This window comes from Musca autumnalis, unplaced genomic scaffold, assembly GCF_047663935.1.
Source record: "Musca autumnalis isolate F117 unplaced genomic scaffold, ASM4766393v1 scaffold_1, whole genome shotgun sequence".
In the NCBI taxonomy this organism is placed as follows: domain Eukaryota; kingdom Metazoa; phylum Arthropoda; class Insecta; order Diptera; family Muscidae; genus Musca; species Musca autumnalis.
Genome location: NW_027411644.1, coordinates 141,973,340 through 141,989,755, shown reverse-complemented (window position 1 = coordinate 141,989,755; position 16,416 = coordinate 141,973,340).

The following is a 16,416-nucleotide window of genomic DNA, read 5'->3' as shown; positions in this document are numbered from 1 at the left end:
TCAGCGCAACAAACCCTATCTTCGGACAAAACTTGAAAAAAATCGGAGAGTTTTCGTTGGGGTCGTTCCCGTTGGGCTTTCGATAATACATGTGGGTTAAATGGGCTATTTTTGCATAAAATTACTCTAACATTGAATAACTCTACTAAACACACTCCGATTTTGTTGGGATTTGTTTAAAAGATAGCTATAATTTCGCTCTTCAAGAAAATATGTATATATTTTTTGGGGGACAGACCCGATTACTTCGCTTATTGTAGCCGGTTCGTCTGAATATGTGCATATTTCCCTTATAAGTGCATAAAAATCATGTGTTTTTTAGAACAGCTATATCTCAAGAATGGTTCCTTCTAAGAAAAAAATTATAAGGGTCAAACTTGTAGATAATTTTTCTGTCAACAATATTTACTTTAGTCACTTTTTGATTAGATCAACCGTTTTCAAAAAATAAATCCGAAAACCTAAAAACCGTTAAATTTTGACCTTTGACCCCGAATAATTTTTTTTGCACACATGGGATCGATGTAGACTTTTAGGACGTTGCTTCTAATGGCAAACCCTAGCTCTCCACCAAAATTCAGCTCTATGGGAATTTTTGCTATTTCAATTCCTAGTAGCATGAGACTTGGTTGTAGAGAATCATGTGACCCTAATGACATTGATCAGCAAATGACTTTTTTCAAACTACCTACTCCAAATTTTCAACTAAGGGAGTTACCTTATAATATTTATAAACTTAACCAGGTTCCTCGCATTATTCTTACCGAGGATGAAGTATTAAATGGTTTATTGTCATTTAAACTTACCAGGTCCAGATGGTGTACCGACTTCTATTTTAAAATCATGTGCATATTAACTGTATCGTCCCCTAACAATTATTTTCAATGACTCGTTGACATTGGGATATTTCCCTCTTGTCTGGAGATCTAGCTTTATTATTCCTTTGCATAAATCTGATAGTAGATGTGTGATTGAAAACTTTAGAGGTATTGCAAAACTAAGTGCAATTCCTAAACTTTTTGAGCTTCTGGTCTCACGCCGAATAACTCATTTCGCTAGATCTATAATATCACCTTATCAACATGGTTTCGTTAAGGGTAGGTCTACTTTGACATATTTATTGGAGCTTACATGTTACGTTCACAATGGATTCGTAAATAAATGTCAAACTGACGTTATATACGCAGATTTCAGTAAGGCCTTTGACACCGTTGTACACGAATTGTTAATATATAAGCTTGATTGTATGGGTTTCCCATCAATACTGTTGTCATGGATACGATATTTACAGGACAGTACCCAAAGGGTTTCTTTTAATGATATTCTGTCAAAAAATATAACTGTGCATTCTGGTGTTCCTCAAGGTAGCCATTTAGGTCCATTAATTTTTGTACTTTACTTAAATAACCTTCCATCTGTTATTCGTTGTTCTAAAGTACTAATGTTTGCTGATGATCTTAAACTATTTAGCAATCATGATTCTTATAATCAATCAATTAATCTGCAACATGATTTGTATTCTCTTTCCAACTGGTGCAGTGTCAACGGTACGTCACAAAACTTAAAAAAATGAAAACATATGAAAAAATGTTGTCACGGCGTGTTAGCGTTCAAAGCCAAACTCATAACTTCAAATGCAGCTCAAAAAAAGCGTTTGTGTTGAAGAAATACTATTCAACGGCCACATATCCGTGAATGTATAAAAACACATTTGCATTTGAAAAACCAAAAGTTCTAGGACAGAGAAACCATCCCACAGTCGATATGTCTGAAGAGCTACTCAACTAATAGCGAAACCAGGTCACGTAATTTGGTGACTGTGTGGGTTCGAGTCCTTGGCTTTCCTTTTTCACTTGCAAAAAATTTTCGATCATCAAGCTTAACTCTAAACGAGAAAATTAGTAATTCTTGCGATTACTTCATAGGTTCGCACAAATTGGATAATGTAGAGTCATTTGTGGATCTTGGAGTTATTTTAGACAGTAAACAACGTTTCAACTTACATATAGAGTCTTGTGTCAATAAATCCAAGTCGTTACTAGGCTTTATAAAACGCTGGTCTAAGGAATTTGACGATCCATACGTGACCAAACGCTTATTCATTAGCCTTGTCCGACCAACATTAGAATGCGGTTGTGTACTTTGGAGTCCTTTTTACAAATGTTATTCTGATAAAATAGAATCAGTACAAGTTAAATTTCTTTTATTTGCTCTTAGAGGCTTAGTATGGAGCTCAAATGAATCTATTCCACCATATGAAAACCGTCTAATGTTAATTGTCCTTCAAACATTAGAGAAAAGACGTTTAATGCTCAGATCTATATTCATTACTAAACTCTTGCGTGGACAAATTGAATCACAGTTTTTAATAGGCGAAATAAATTTTAATGTACCTTCACGTAGTACTCGAAACTACATACCACTTAAATTAACGTTAGCGAAATCTAATTATGAAATAAGTAATCCACTCCGATCTTTATGTGATGAATATAACAAGTTATATAATAGGATGTCTTTATCCGAACCTCTGCATGTCATAAAAAACTTTATCTTACGTTCTTAGTATTGTTGCAACAGTTGCCAGGCAATATATTAGATTAGACCTATTTGTTTTTTGATGTGTTTGTCTTTAAAATGTAACTTTCTAACCGGCTGTAACTGGTTTTCCCTAGTCTACTAACCCCCATATTTCGGAATATGAGGTGTACGCGCTCCCTATGTTAAGGGGAGGTGGCCCTCTCGGTCGGCAGGGGCGGGAAAGTGTGGCGTTGGGAACGATCGAAAAAAATGCAAATACTCATTACTGTTGCGTGTCCCCAGTCGTTTTGTGCTCATTAATATTTCAAAATACATATCTATTTTAATAAACGTGCAAAGTGATTGATTCATCAACGCCCAGACGAAACCGCTGAAGCTAGAATCTTGAAATTTTGGGTGTGGGTTGCTGTTGGTGTGCAGCGGTGAGATAAGGCTGGGTTTTTGGAAATTCGACCTAGAAAGTACTAAAAAAATTTGGTTTTTACGGAAATATCGATGAATAGGTTTTTATATTGATACTATCGAAAACTTTGACATCATGAATAAGAGCCGTAGAAGCAATAGCCATGATTTTTTTAAACAAATTGTTAAACCTCAGTCCATACTAGAGTGATTTCATAGACAAAATTTCATCAACTTATGGGTGCCTGGATCGAGTTCCATATTCCCGGTCCACACTAAAGTGATTTCATAGAAAAAATCATGAAATAAAGCGTTTCTAGATCGAGTTCCACAGTCCACACTAAAGCAATTTCATTGAAAAAATCATGAAATAAAGCGTTCTTAGATCGAGTTCCCCACTAGAGCAATTTCATCATGCTACGCTACAATGGAACACGACTTAGCGACGCATAATTTTATGAATTTTTTTCAATAAAATCGCTCTTGTGTCGACCTGGACAGAGTAGAGTAAAATCATGAAATTGCTGTAGTGACAAATTCGGTCAAAGAACGCCTAATTTCATGAATTTTTTTAATGAAATTCACTCTAGTGTGAACCGGACATAGTAGAGTAATATGTATTATGAAATTGCTGTTGTGAGGAACTCGATCTAAAAACACCTAATTTTATGATATTTTTTTAATGAAATCGCTCGAGTGTGGACTGGGACTAAAATACGCAATTGATTATACAAGCTTTTTGTGTAAACGAATTCATGACATTTTTTAGAAGCTGTAAAACAATGGCGCGGATTGAACCGGTGATTGGTGAGAAGACCTTCCACACATAGGTTACGCAAATGTTGGTGGCGATGAAAAGACAAATACCGGAACCCAAGCCATAATCGTTTGCAATAATTCATCCAAAAGTAACAAAATCAATAATTAAACTTTAACCCTCCCCTATCAATAAAAAATAAACTTTGTTTAGTTTTATTACGAATTTATTTAACAATTAAACAAATATGAGATCAGGTTTTTAGCAACAATTTTATTAAAATCTGATCCGTCAAAATTTCTTGCACTTGACACTGAATAACTGACAACAAAAAAGTAAAAACAAAATCTTAGTCAGCAGAGTGTCTGTAATCGATATAATGGAAAACATTTCGCAATTTTATACTTTGATTTTTTGACTTTCGCGCCGGTAGATCAATGATTTCGTCCTCTGTGCGACGGAAAATAATAAAATGTTGTTCTACAACAAGCAAACACCAACACCTATTTCAGATCGATCACCATACATTGCAGCCATGACATAAACAATGGTATGACCAATGATAATAATCATACCATAGAGTTTTTGCGCACAATTGAACAAAGCACGATCCTTGGGAGTGTCACCAACTTTAATGATTTTGATACCAGTCAACAATTGCACAATCAAGCCAGATGAAACTTTGGGAAACAAACCCAATTCCATAAGTATGCAAGAAAGGTTCAGCAGAGTCGGAACACATGGTACCGGGACACAGCATACCAAGTAGATGAAGGGCGGGCTTATTCCTATGCATTACCCGTAGATGGTACTGTACTAATTCGAAGTTTACTGTCATATACCAGTTTATTTACCAGCTCTCAATTCTTTTGATTAAAAAAGTGGTGGATTTCGCAATTGACGTCTCGTCGTATCGCTTAGAACTAGTTCTGGGGCTTAAATTTGTTTCTATGAAAATGTGAAATAAAAACTTGTATAGAGGAGAAAACTGCCAAATGAAAAAATTAAATAATATATATATAAAATCTCAAATTTTCGTTGAACAAGAATCCAGCCCCTGGACTAATTAAATTGCGACAATTGGAATTTTCATTGCTAGCGGTTAACAATAGAAAATGAAACAATATTCTCCAAAATGATTTCGTGAAATTGGGCTGGAACGAATCTCCTCAAGATCCACCTCGAGAGCACGAAAACGTAACATACTGTTACGAATGGAACTGATAGGTTTAAGTTAATTTAGTTTAATTTCCGTTAATTTAAAAATTTGAATTGTAACGTAAAGTTTTATTACGCAGTTACTTTATTTAAGCAACAACAATTATCATGTAGAATTATCTTCATTATTCTAGATGTTCTTTAACCTTTCATTAATGTGCTTTTGTTTTGTTTTGCCACAATCATGTAATTATTGTTTAGTTTGTTACTTCTTTATTGCACTTGTTTGTTGTTGTAGTTACGTCATTACTGTGCTTGTCGTCCAATTGTATACCCCATGTATGTATGTGAGTATGGTTGTTCGCTTAGTGCGAATGTGCGTCTGTGTGTTCGCTGCACAGATTCGAGATGTTGCCATATGTGTTCTGGAGGACTCTAGAACAGGGAGACTTTGGGGTATAAATACCGGGGAAATGGCAATGACGCAGTAGTTGTGAATTTTATACCGAAGTGTAAACATCGACTAGTAAAGAAGTAAAGTAAAGCTGTGTACGTAGCTATAACAGTCAGCCCCGAATAAGTGTGATAAATTAAATAAAGCATTGTAGAAACGTAATCTGAAACGAACCCTGTTTTATTTGGTGCAAATCGTATCGGGAAATAAAACAACGTCTACACGGAGATTAGTTAAACCTAATTCCGTAACAATTGGTGTCAGCAGTGAGATTACGATCATCCTACAATGAAGTTTAAGGATCTACGAGTGGAAGACTTGAAGAAGGAGCTAAGTAAGTTGGAGTTGTGTTCTACTGGCAACAAGGCCGAACTACAAAAACGCTTGTTGGAAGAGTTCGAGCGCCGTGAAATGAACATCGATGCATATGAGTTCGACAGTAAAGAGGAAGCCGAGTTATCGGCAAAGGGCGAATCCAGCGTTGAGGAAGTTTCGTCGGTAGCTGCCAGGGGTGACGATTTGAAATCAATGCTGGCTATGATGATGGAGAAATTAGATGCTAAAATGGAAGAAAATTCCAGAAAGAGCGAAGAAACTTCCAGACTTATGACGGAAATGAAAGCAGAAAACTGTCGAATGAGCGAAGAAACTTCCAGACTTGTGATGGAAATGAAAGCAGAAAATTATCGAATGAGCGAAGAAAATTCCAGAAAAATAGAGGAAAAATTAGAGGAGAACTCTAGAAAAATCGCTAAGGGCATGGAAGAGAAATTAGAAGTAAATTCTTGAACAATTAACGAGAAACTCGAGAACATCACGATGGTGATTGAAAAGAGAGTAGAGAACGTGGAGGTACAAATTAAAGAGTTGGATAAAAAGATTTTGTCTGTTGACGAGAAATTTTTGGCCCATGATGAGAAATTTGTGAACCTTGAGAAGAAAATGTCGGAACTGGAAATCAAAGGTGGCCCAGTGAGAGCTATTCATAACACGTTAAAAATCAAGCCTCCTGTGTTCGACGGCTCAACCTCTTTCAATGTGTTCAAATTACAGTTCGAGACCGTGGCTGCTAGAGATTCTTGGAACGACAACGACAAGGCTGTATCACTACTAATGGCATTGCAGGGCGGTGCTGCTGAGGTAATACAGACTATTCCCGCCGCTTCTAGAAACAGTTATGGAGATATTATGGCTGCTCTTGAACGCAAGTACGGTGGCGAACATAAGCAAAACATCTACCTAATGGAATTAAGGGGAAGAGTACAGAAGCCAAATGAGACCTTACAGGACTTCGCAACGGAAGTAGAACGTTTGGTTCTAATGACGTATCCAGGAGAAAACCATCCATTGTTGGACCGTATGAAAATCGAAACATTTGTGAATGGTATACGTGACGCCGAGATCAAACGTGCAACGTATGCGTCACCAAAATCGTCATTTGCTGAAACCGTGTCGTACGCCCTTACACAAGAGACGCAAGAATAATCACCAATCCCCAGACTCACAAGGTCCGCCAACTGGATACCGAGTTCGACGAACCCAAATATCGTGTTAACGAGATCGAGGCAGCAATGAAGCGGGTATTACAAGGAAGGTATACGGCAGCACCAACTAAGGCCAAGGGTAGGTGTCACAATTGCGACAAAATGGGTCATTTTGCGCGTGAATGTAGAGCGAAGCGCAAGCGATCGAGGTCATCGTCACCATCCCCGTCAAAAGAAAGTAAAAGAGTGGCTCAACGTTCTGCAAATGAGTCACCGTTAAACTAAATCGAGCCAGTCCAGCGGGGCGTGCACTGGCTCCCATCGACGACGGCCCCACAATCTCCATAGCGATAGTACAACGGAAAAACCACAACCTTACAACAACTGGTTATATCAATGGCGACAAGCGAATTCTGACCTTGGATACAGGCGCATCAAAGTCCATCATCAGATCAGATCTGGCCAGGGGAAAGATAACGCCACTAAATGGAGTCAGACTGCGCACAGCAACAGGGGAGCCTGCGGCAGTACATGGAAAGATAACCGTGAGACTAACTATTGTCAATAAATCGGTCGATTACGAGTTTATAGTTGCTGATATCGTAGACGAAGTTATAATAGGTGCAGATTTTATGATTGCCTTTGGTCTTAATCTGGATATGAAAGAACGTGTGATGACATGGTCCAATGTGGAAATTCCATTAAATATGGGTTACGAGGAAAACACACCTATTAGACGTCTGACTATGGAACATCCAGAGATTATACCGCCTTGTGCCGAAACATTGATATGGGTACCAATGGATGGAGATTGTGGAGTCGGGAAATTGTGGGTGGTGGAACCAGCAGAGAACAAAAATAGTAACATCTTAATAGCGAATGCCCTGGTGAAAAGCAACGACGATGGATTGATTCCAGTTAGAGTTTTGAACCTGTCAGATAAGCAAGAACAAATTTGCCAATTTTCCGACTTTGGACAATGTACACCAGCCGAAGCTGTAATCAATTTGAAAAATAACACCGAAAAATCAGCAGCCACGGAAAAGAAGCACCTCGATGGTTACATCAAAGAGTGGACACACAACTTATCACCTTCCGAGAAGAACAAGGCCAAGCAGTTATTATGGAAACATGCCTCTACCTTTGCGTCTACAAAAGGGCATCAAGGAAGAACATCGGTGGTGAAACATGAAATAAACACAGCAGACGCAAGACCAATAAAACAGGCCCCAAGAAGCGTTCCCCTGGCAAAAAGGGACGAAGTCCAGAAGTTGATAAGCGAAATGGAGGAGAGTGGTGTGATCGAACCGTCGTCGAGTCCCTGGTGTTCCCCAGTAGTACTGGTCAAGAAGAAAGATGGAAGTACCAGATTTTGTGTGGATTACAGAAAACTAAATGATGTCACCAAGAAAGATAGCTACCCGCTCCCAAGAATCGATGACACACTAGACACCTTAGCCGGGACGTCATGGTTCTCTACCCTCGATCTGCAGAGTGGTTACTGGCAGGTAGAGATAGCCGAAAAAGATAAGGAAAAGACAGCGTTTGGCGTTAACGGCGGTCTCTGGCAATTTAATGTCATGCCATTCGGGCTCTGCAACGCCCCGGCCACCTTTGAAAGGCTGATGGAGCGGGTGCTGAAAGGGTTGCAGTGGAAGTCGTGCCTTATATACTTGGATGACATCATAGTCATGGGACAGACCTTCGACGAACACCTCACGAATTTAAGGAATGTACTCCAGCAGCTATCGTCTTCGGGTCTAAAACTTAACCCGAAGAAGTGTAACCTCTTCCAGCGAGAGGTGAAGTTCCTGGGGCACCATGTGACGACGGAGGGCATATCGACGGATAGCGAGAAGATTAAAGCCGTCAGAGACTGGCCGCAGCCTCGAAACCTCCATGAGCTGCGAAGCTTTCTGGGTCTCTGCACCTATTACCGTCGGTTTGTCCCCAATTTTGCCAACATTGCCGCAAGCTTACACCGACTGACTCAAAAAGGGCAGAAATTTCTATGGAGCAACGACCAGGAAGAGGCATTCCAAAAACTCAAAGACATGCTCTGCAAAGCTCCTCTTTTGGCGTACCCTGTACCCGGTGGTAAGTGTGTGTTGGACACTGACGCCAGTGCATACGGGATCGGTGGTGTCCTTTCCCAGGAAATAGACGGCCAAGAAAAAGTCATCGGGTACTACAGCCGAACATTGTCAAAGCCTGAGAGGAATTACTGTGTGACGAGGAGAGAGCTGCTGGCAGTTGTGGAGAGCATCAAACACTATCACAAATACCTGTATGGACAGCACTTCCTGCTAAGAACCGATCATTCCGCTCTGCGATGGCTGCTCCAGTTTAAGAACCCGGAAGGTCAATTGGCCCGTTGGATCGAGAGGCTTCAGAGTTATGACCTAAGTATCGAGCACAGAAAAGGCGGAAAACACGGTAATGCTGATGCCCTGTCTCGTCGGCCATGCAAAATTGAATGTAGACATTGCTCGAAGGCTGAAATCAAAGCAAGCATCGTCGATGTCCGGCTGCTGCAGGTTGAGTCCGGCGAGGATTGGTCGGCGGAGCAAAGGAAAGATCGCACCCTAGGCAAAATAATTTCTGCTATGGAAATGGGCGAACGCCCTAGTCGCAAAGAAATAGCGCCCGAAAGCCCCCTTTTGAAATCTTATTGGGCCCAGTGGAACAGTCTACTTCTAATAGATGGGTGCCTACATCGTAAGTGGGAGAGCGACGATGGAAAAACTCACCGTAACTTGATTGTCGTACCAGACTCCAAAATAAAAGATGTCTTGTCAGAGTTTCACGATGGTCCAAGTGGAGGACACCTTGGTGTAACAAAGACTGCTGAAAAGATAAAGCAGAGGTTCTACTGGGTCGGCTGTCAGAAATCCATTGCAGACTGGATTGCCAATTGTGAGAGATGTATAAGAGCTAAAGGTCCAACCCGGAAGAGTCGAGGCCACATGCAACAGTATAATTCAGGAGCACCATTTGAAAGAATCGCAATGGATGTGGCTGGACCGTTTCCCATAAGCGACTCTGGGAACCGGTATGTCTTAGTAGTCATGGATTACTTCAGCAAATGGCCAGAGGTTTATGCCATTCCCAACCAGGAAGCCAAGACAATAGTGGATGTGTTCAGCAAGAATTGGATTTGCCGCTATGGTGTCCCATCCGAGGTTCATTCCGATCAAGGAAGAAATTTTGAGTCAGCGATCTTCAAAGAAATGTGTGACACCTACGGAATCAAGAAAACGAGGACAACGCCCCTGCATCCACAATCAGATGGCATGGTAGAAAGATTTAATCGCACCCTGGAAGAGCATCTACGAAAGATGGTAGATAGCGGCCAAAGAGACTGGGATGAGCATATTCCAAAATTCCAACTAGCCTATAGGTCGGCCATTCATGACTCCACATCTCGAACCCCAGCCAGGATTTTGTTCGGGAATGAATTAAAGCTGCCTGGTGACTTGATCTTCGGTGCCACACCAAACCCCGAAACTGATAACGATGAAAACAGTCCAAACTCTTTCAGTGAAGTCCACGATGCAGTACGCCATCGGATAAAAATGGTCAGCAACCGCATGAAGGCGAGGTACGATCGAGCGGCAAATACTGATGGGTTCCAAGAAGGGCAACTGGTACTATTGTTTAACCCACAACGGAAAAAAGGACTATGCCCCAAATTACAAACGCACTGGGAAGGCCCCTACAAGGTAGTCACGAAAATAAATGACGTCGTGTATCGCATATAGAAGAGCGACAGCCCTAGATCAAAGATGAAGGTGGTACATCTAGAACGGTTGGCCCGCTATGGAACGAGAACTGTGCCAGGTCATGAGGAACAGGCTTAAGCGGGAGGCAGTGTTACCAATGCCCATACCACAGAGAGGGAACTGTGCCTATTCGGGACGAACAGGCTTAAGCGGGAGGCAATGTTACGAATGGAACTGATAGGTTTAAGTTAATTTAGTTTAATTTCCGTTAATTTAAAAATTTGAATTGTAACGTAAAGTTTTATTACGCAGTTACTTTATTTAAGCAACAACAATTATCATGTAGAATTATCTTCATTATTCTAGATGTTCTTTAACCTTTCATTAATGTGCTTTTGTTTTGTTTTGCCACAATCATGTAATTATTGTTTAGTTTGTTACTTCTTTATTGCACTTGTTTGTTGTTGTAGTTACGTCATTACTGTGCTTGTCGTCCAATTGTATTCCCCCATGTATGTATGTGAGTATGGTTGTTCGCTTAGTGCGAATGTGCGTCTGTGTGTTCGCTGCACAGATTCGAGATGTTGCCATATGTGTTCTGGAGGACTCTAGAACAGGGAGACTTTGGGGTATAAATACCGGGGAAATGGCAATGACGCAGTAGTTGTGAATTTTATACCGAAGTGTAAACATCGACTAGTAAAGAAGTAAAGTAAAGCTGTGTACGTAGCTATAACAGTCAGCTCCGAATAAGTGTGATAAATTAAATAAAGCATTGTAGAAACGTAATCTGAAACGAACCCTGTTTTATTTGGTGCAAATCGTATCGGGAAATAAAACAACGTCTACACGGAGATTAGTTAAACCTAATTCCGTAACAATACCGACGTTTAAAATTGAATTTTACAACGGCATTTCAATGACATACGAAATGTCAACAAAACACGTTTGTTGTCCATTTTGGCTTCTAACAAATATGGGAGACAAATCTACGATAGTATCGATTTTATCGATAGTTTAAAACGGAAATATCGAAAAAATCTAATGGGGCAGATATCGATAGTTTGCCAGCTCTAACGGATATGGAATGATATGGAAAGAGAATTATTTTTGTAGCAATGGATAATCAAATAAATTTCGTTAACAACCTTCGATTGTTAAATTAAATCAATCCGCCAAACTTTTTGTTTGTCAAATCGGCTGACTTCTTGCAAGTTTTTGCATATTTTTGTTCGATAACTTTCTGCAAATTTTTAGCTTCGAGAGATTAAAATTAGCGAAGAAAAGTTACTGAGAACTTGCTGAGTACTTGCAAGTACTTTTTAGTCCCGGGCCACACTGGAATAATTTCACAGAAATTTTAACATGCAATTATGAGTCTCTAGATTGAGTTCCATAGTAGAGTAAAATCATGAAATTGCTGTAATAGGGAATTCGGCCTAAGAACACCTTATTTCATGAAATTTTTTAATGAAATTTACTCTAGTGTGGACCGGGACTTACTTGCAAAGTTATCGTACAGACCTACCCAGCAAAAAGTTTGCAATCCGCGGATGCAGTTGAATCACTACAAGTGAACGGTACATTTGCCGTTGGAGTACATCTTTTCCTATGAATTCACTTATGAATATTACAAGAGAGCGCGCAGCTAGGATGCACTCCATTTTGCTTCCACAGCACACAGCTAGGATGCACTCCATTTTCGATCCAAATCACGGATTAAGATGCAGTGCTTTGGATTGAATTTATATGCATTCATCGTATTGCATTTTTAATCAGTCTAAACATGCAATTAAAATGCAAGCCATTGTGAAATATACCAAAGTAAATAAAATGCATTTATTATTTGTGTAAAACAAGAACACAAAGAACTTTATTATATAAACACAAATTAAAAATAAGTGTCCATTAAATTCAATCACATTTGAGGTTACTTCCTCCGTTCTCGATTTAATTCAAGTGCATCTGATTTGATTTCATCATCCTAAAGTTTTTTATATTGCCTTCCCATCACTAGTTAAGCTTTCGACATGGACTCCAACTCCACTCCATTAAAAATTTCCGTCTCGTGAATTACCGCAAAAATGTAAGCAACTTATAGTACGGTTACACTACAGTTTTTTGCCGGGTTAAACCACATTATGAGGATTTATTACTTAATCTGGTCAAATCTGACCAGATTTGCCATACAAAAATTAAATCCTCTCACGACTGGGTTTATTTTAAATCCGGCACAAATCCACCAAAAATACAGTGTTGTATTCGGTATTTGTGCAAAAAAATCCAACTCTACTCAAAAAGTACCAAAAGTTGCAACTGTTTTTGCAACAGAGTTTGTCGTGTTTTACACGTTTACGATTGGTCGTATGAGATTTTATGGAGTTAGTAAATCTAAAGTTATTTGGAAATCATAAAATTATTTATTTTTTTTTTCATTAGACACTTTTTTAACAAAAAGTACGCTTGATACCATGATACAAAAATGTATCCCTATGTAAAATATACCAATATGAGCAAAGAGGGGACGATATCTCATACGTGAAATCGTAAAAGTGTAACACACGACTTTATTAGTTATTTTGTATGTATACGTAAACAAACATCAGCTGACAGTTTATATCCTCGAAAAGCTAAGTGTAACCAGCAAAGATTAACCCACTGGATCTATTAAACCCAGTGGGTTAACCTTCAATAGTGTAACCGGGGTATTAAGTTGTTATTTCTTTATTTTATAACAAATTCTTCGAAATGTATACACTCTTGTTTATCTTTTGAAGAAATGTGTAGGTAACAACCAACTGTTTTTTTTTTTTTTGTAGGGATCTCTACAGCAACTGCTTATAAAATGTATCGAACGTAGTGCATTTTTCATAACTCTGTTGGACTACATCGAAAGATGTTGCGAAATCATAACTCCAATTGCACAACTTCCAAAATTTTTTGCTGGGTATTACTTTATCATTGTTTTTTAAGTGGGGTACACACGATAATACAACGTTTACATTTACGAAATCCACTCGATTTCAACTGCCAATTCCATTGCTCAGACGTCAAATGAAATCCAATCGATTTCAGATGAGTTTTCATTTGACGTATACGCAAAGGAATTGACAGCCGAAATTGAGCAGTTTTGCTCAAATAATCGGTTGCTTGCCAGTGTGGCCGTTCATTTTTGTCAGTCATCAGGCAACCACAAAATATTTTGTGGTTGCTGGACAGTTTGACACTTATCGATATTTCCGAAAAATCGGCAGTCAAAACTGATCGTGTGTACACCGCTTTAAGGGGAGCACACAAACAGTCAAAACTGACAGTCAACGTACTTTAAGGACAATTTTCCGGCAAATAACAACTTTTATTTAGCTAAAAACGTTTGAAATACAATATTTACGGTATTATTTAGAGATTATAAAAGAAAATTTTTAATTAGGCTTTGATATTCATTGTCTATTTACATGTTATCAGTTTAACCATACATACCATATGTTATCGATATATGAAGAAGAAAAGTCTCAATAAAAATTACTTATATGCTTTTTACATTAGAACAAAAATGAGGTTTTAGGGGTGTCTCGTCATTTATTTGCTAAAACATTCAAAATGCTTCGTCATTTACCATACAAAAATAAATGACGATAGCTACGTCATTTATTTTAAACAACGCACGAAAACACAATACTGTTATAAGCAATCCTGTTTTTGCCATAAACTACCGGAAAATGCAACTGTTTTATGTTGTTGTTGTATGATGGAGAAAAACGAAAATACTCAAACAATAAGAAAAGTGAAAATAATTGGTTAAAAAAAAACTTGCAAAAATTTTGTTTTTTGTTTTTGAATTAAGTCAAATTATTTGAGAAACATTTGTTTTGTGAAATTCCTATTTTTTCCCAAATAAAATTATTGTTTACGAGTGCTGTGTGCGTGTGTATGTGTAATTGCGTGCGTGCGTATATGTGAATAAATGACGCCAAAAACGAATGTAAATAAACTTCATTTATTTCTAGGATTTCGTAAAACGAAATAATATAATGTGATAATCTAAAAAGGTTTTTACTTGCTTAGTGGTGTTTTATGGGTGACGTAGGGGATAGAAGATACCAAGGAAGGGTCCTGACCGGTTTTAACATGGCAAAGCCCAGGATTTATCTTGGTCCCTCTTTCATCCCAAGTGGACACTGACCTCCCCGTGGTGTCACCTGGGGAACTGCCTTTAACACCCGTTAAAGGTAGTGAGCTAACATGTGCCGCGCGTTCACCCATAAGAACGTTAAAAACTTGGGTTTGGGCGTCGGGTTAGTAACCCTCCCCTAGAAAAAACAGCCTACTATGAAAAAACGAAAGAAAAGAAAAACAAACCCCTCTAAAGTTGACGAACCCCGCAAACGTTTTAAGGACCATGATCTGCGAATCTGCACCTGGAATGTTCGCACTCTTTATAAAGAAGGTGCAGTCTTCGCATTGGCAGACGTACTTGAAAAGTACAAGACCGATATTACTGCCATACAGGAAATACGATGGATTGGGAAAGGCGTCACAACAACACCTAAAGGTGACGCACTGTATTATAGCTGCCATGACGTAAAGCATGAGTTTGGTTGTGGATTCGTAGTTAGTCGGAGACTAAAACATCTTGTATCCAGCTTCACTCCAGTGAATGAAAGACTCGCTGCAATTCGAATAAAAGCTAAATTCTTCAACATCAGCTTTATTTGCGCTCATGCTCCCACTGAAGAAAAGGATGAACAGACCAAAGATATATTTTACGAGCGCTTAGAAGAAACATATGACCGTTGCCCTGCCCATGACATTAAAATCATTCTAGGCGATTTTAATGCCAAAATTGGAAAGGAGAATATCTTTGGCCCAACAGTCGGGAAATTCAGTCTCCACAGTGAAACATCTGACAATGGTATGAGACTGATAGACTTTGCAGCTGCAAAAAACATGGTAGTTAGCAGTACCAGATTTAATCATCTCGATATTCATAAGGGCACCTGGCTGTCTCCAGATCAGAAAACAAGAAACCAAATTGATCATGTTGTGATAGATGGAAGACATTCATCGAGCGTGTTGGATGTACGATCGTTCCGAGGCGCAAACATTGATTCGGACCACTACCTTGTTGCAGCAAAGGTACGCACCCGCTTAAACGTAGCAAACAAAGTACGAACAGACACAACACGAAAGTTAGACATCGGTAAGCTGCAATCACAACAGATAGCCACAGCATATTCCACTCAACTAGCCCAATTGCTTAATCAAAGCCCTCCTCATCCCGATAACATATCAGCGCAATGGCAAAGCATTGCCCACTCCATGCAAACAGCCGCAAAATCCATACTTGGATACCAGAGACCTCCACCAAGGAATCCATGGTATGATGAGGAGTGTCGTGCTGCCACCGAAGAGAAAAATGCGGCATATAAGGCTACTTTACAATCCGTAGCAACGCGTAGCGCACGAGAGAGATACAGGGAGAAAAGGAGAGAGGAGAAACGTCTTTTCCGCAGGAAAAAGAGAGAGATGGAAAAGCGGGAGTGTGAAAAAATCGAGATGTACAGGAGCCAGAATGAAGTCCGAAAATTCTACCAAAGAGTCAAGCATCAAACTGATGGCTTTGGTACAGGCACATCCTCCTGTAGAGACCAGCAAGGTAATTTGGTAACTGATACAGATAGTGTACTCAGGATATGGAAAGAACATTTTTCAAATCTGTTGGTATCCAATAGCAGCGAAGACGACGAAGATACCACAGTCCCAATCCCAGAAGATGGTATTGAATGTATACCGCCCAGCCAAGATGAGGTAAAGACAGCAATAAATCGGCTGAAGAATAATAAGGCAGCAGGGGCCGATGGCTTACCAGCCGAGCTGTTCAAAACCGGAGGCGACACGCTG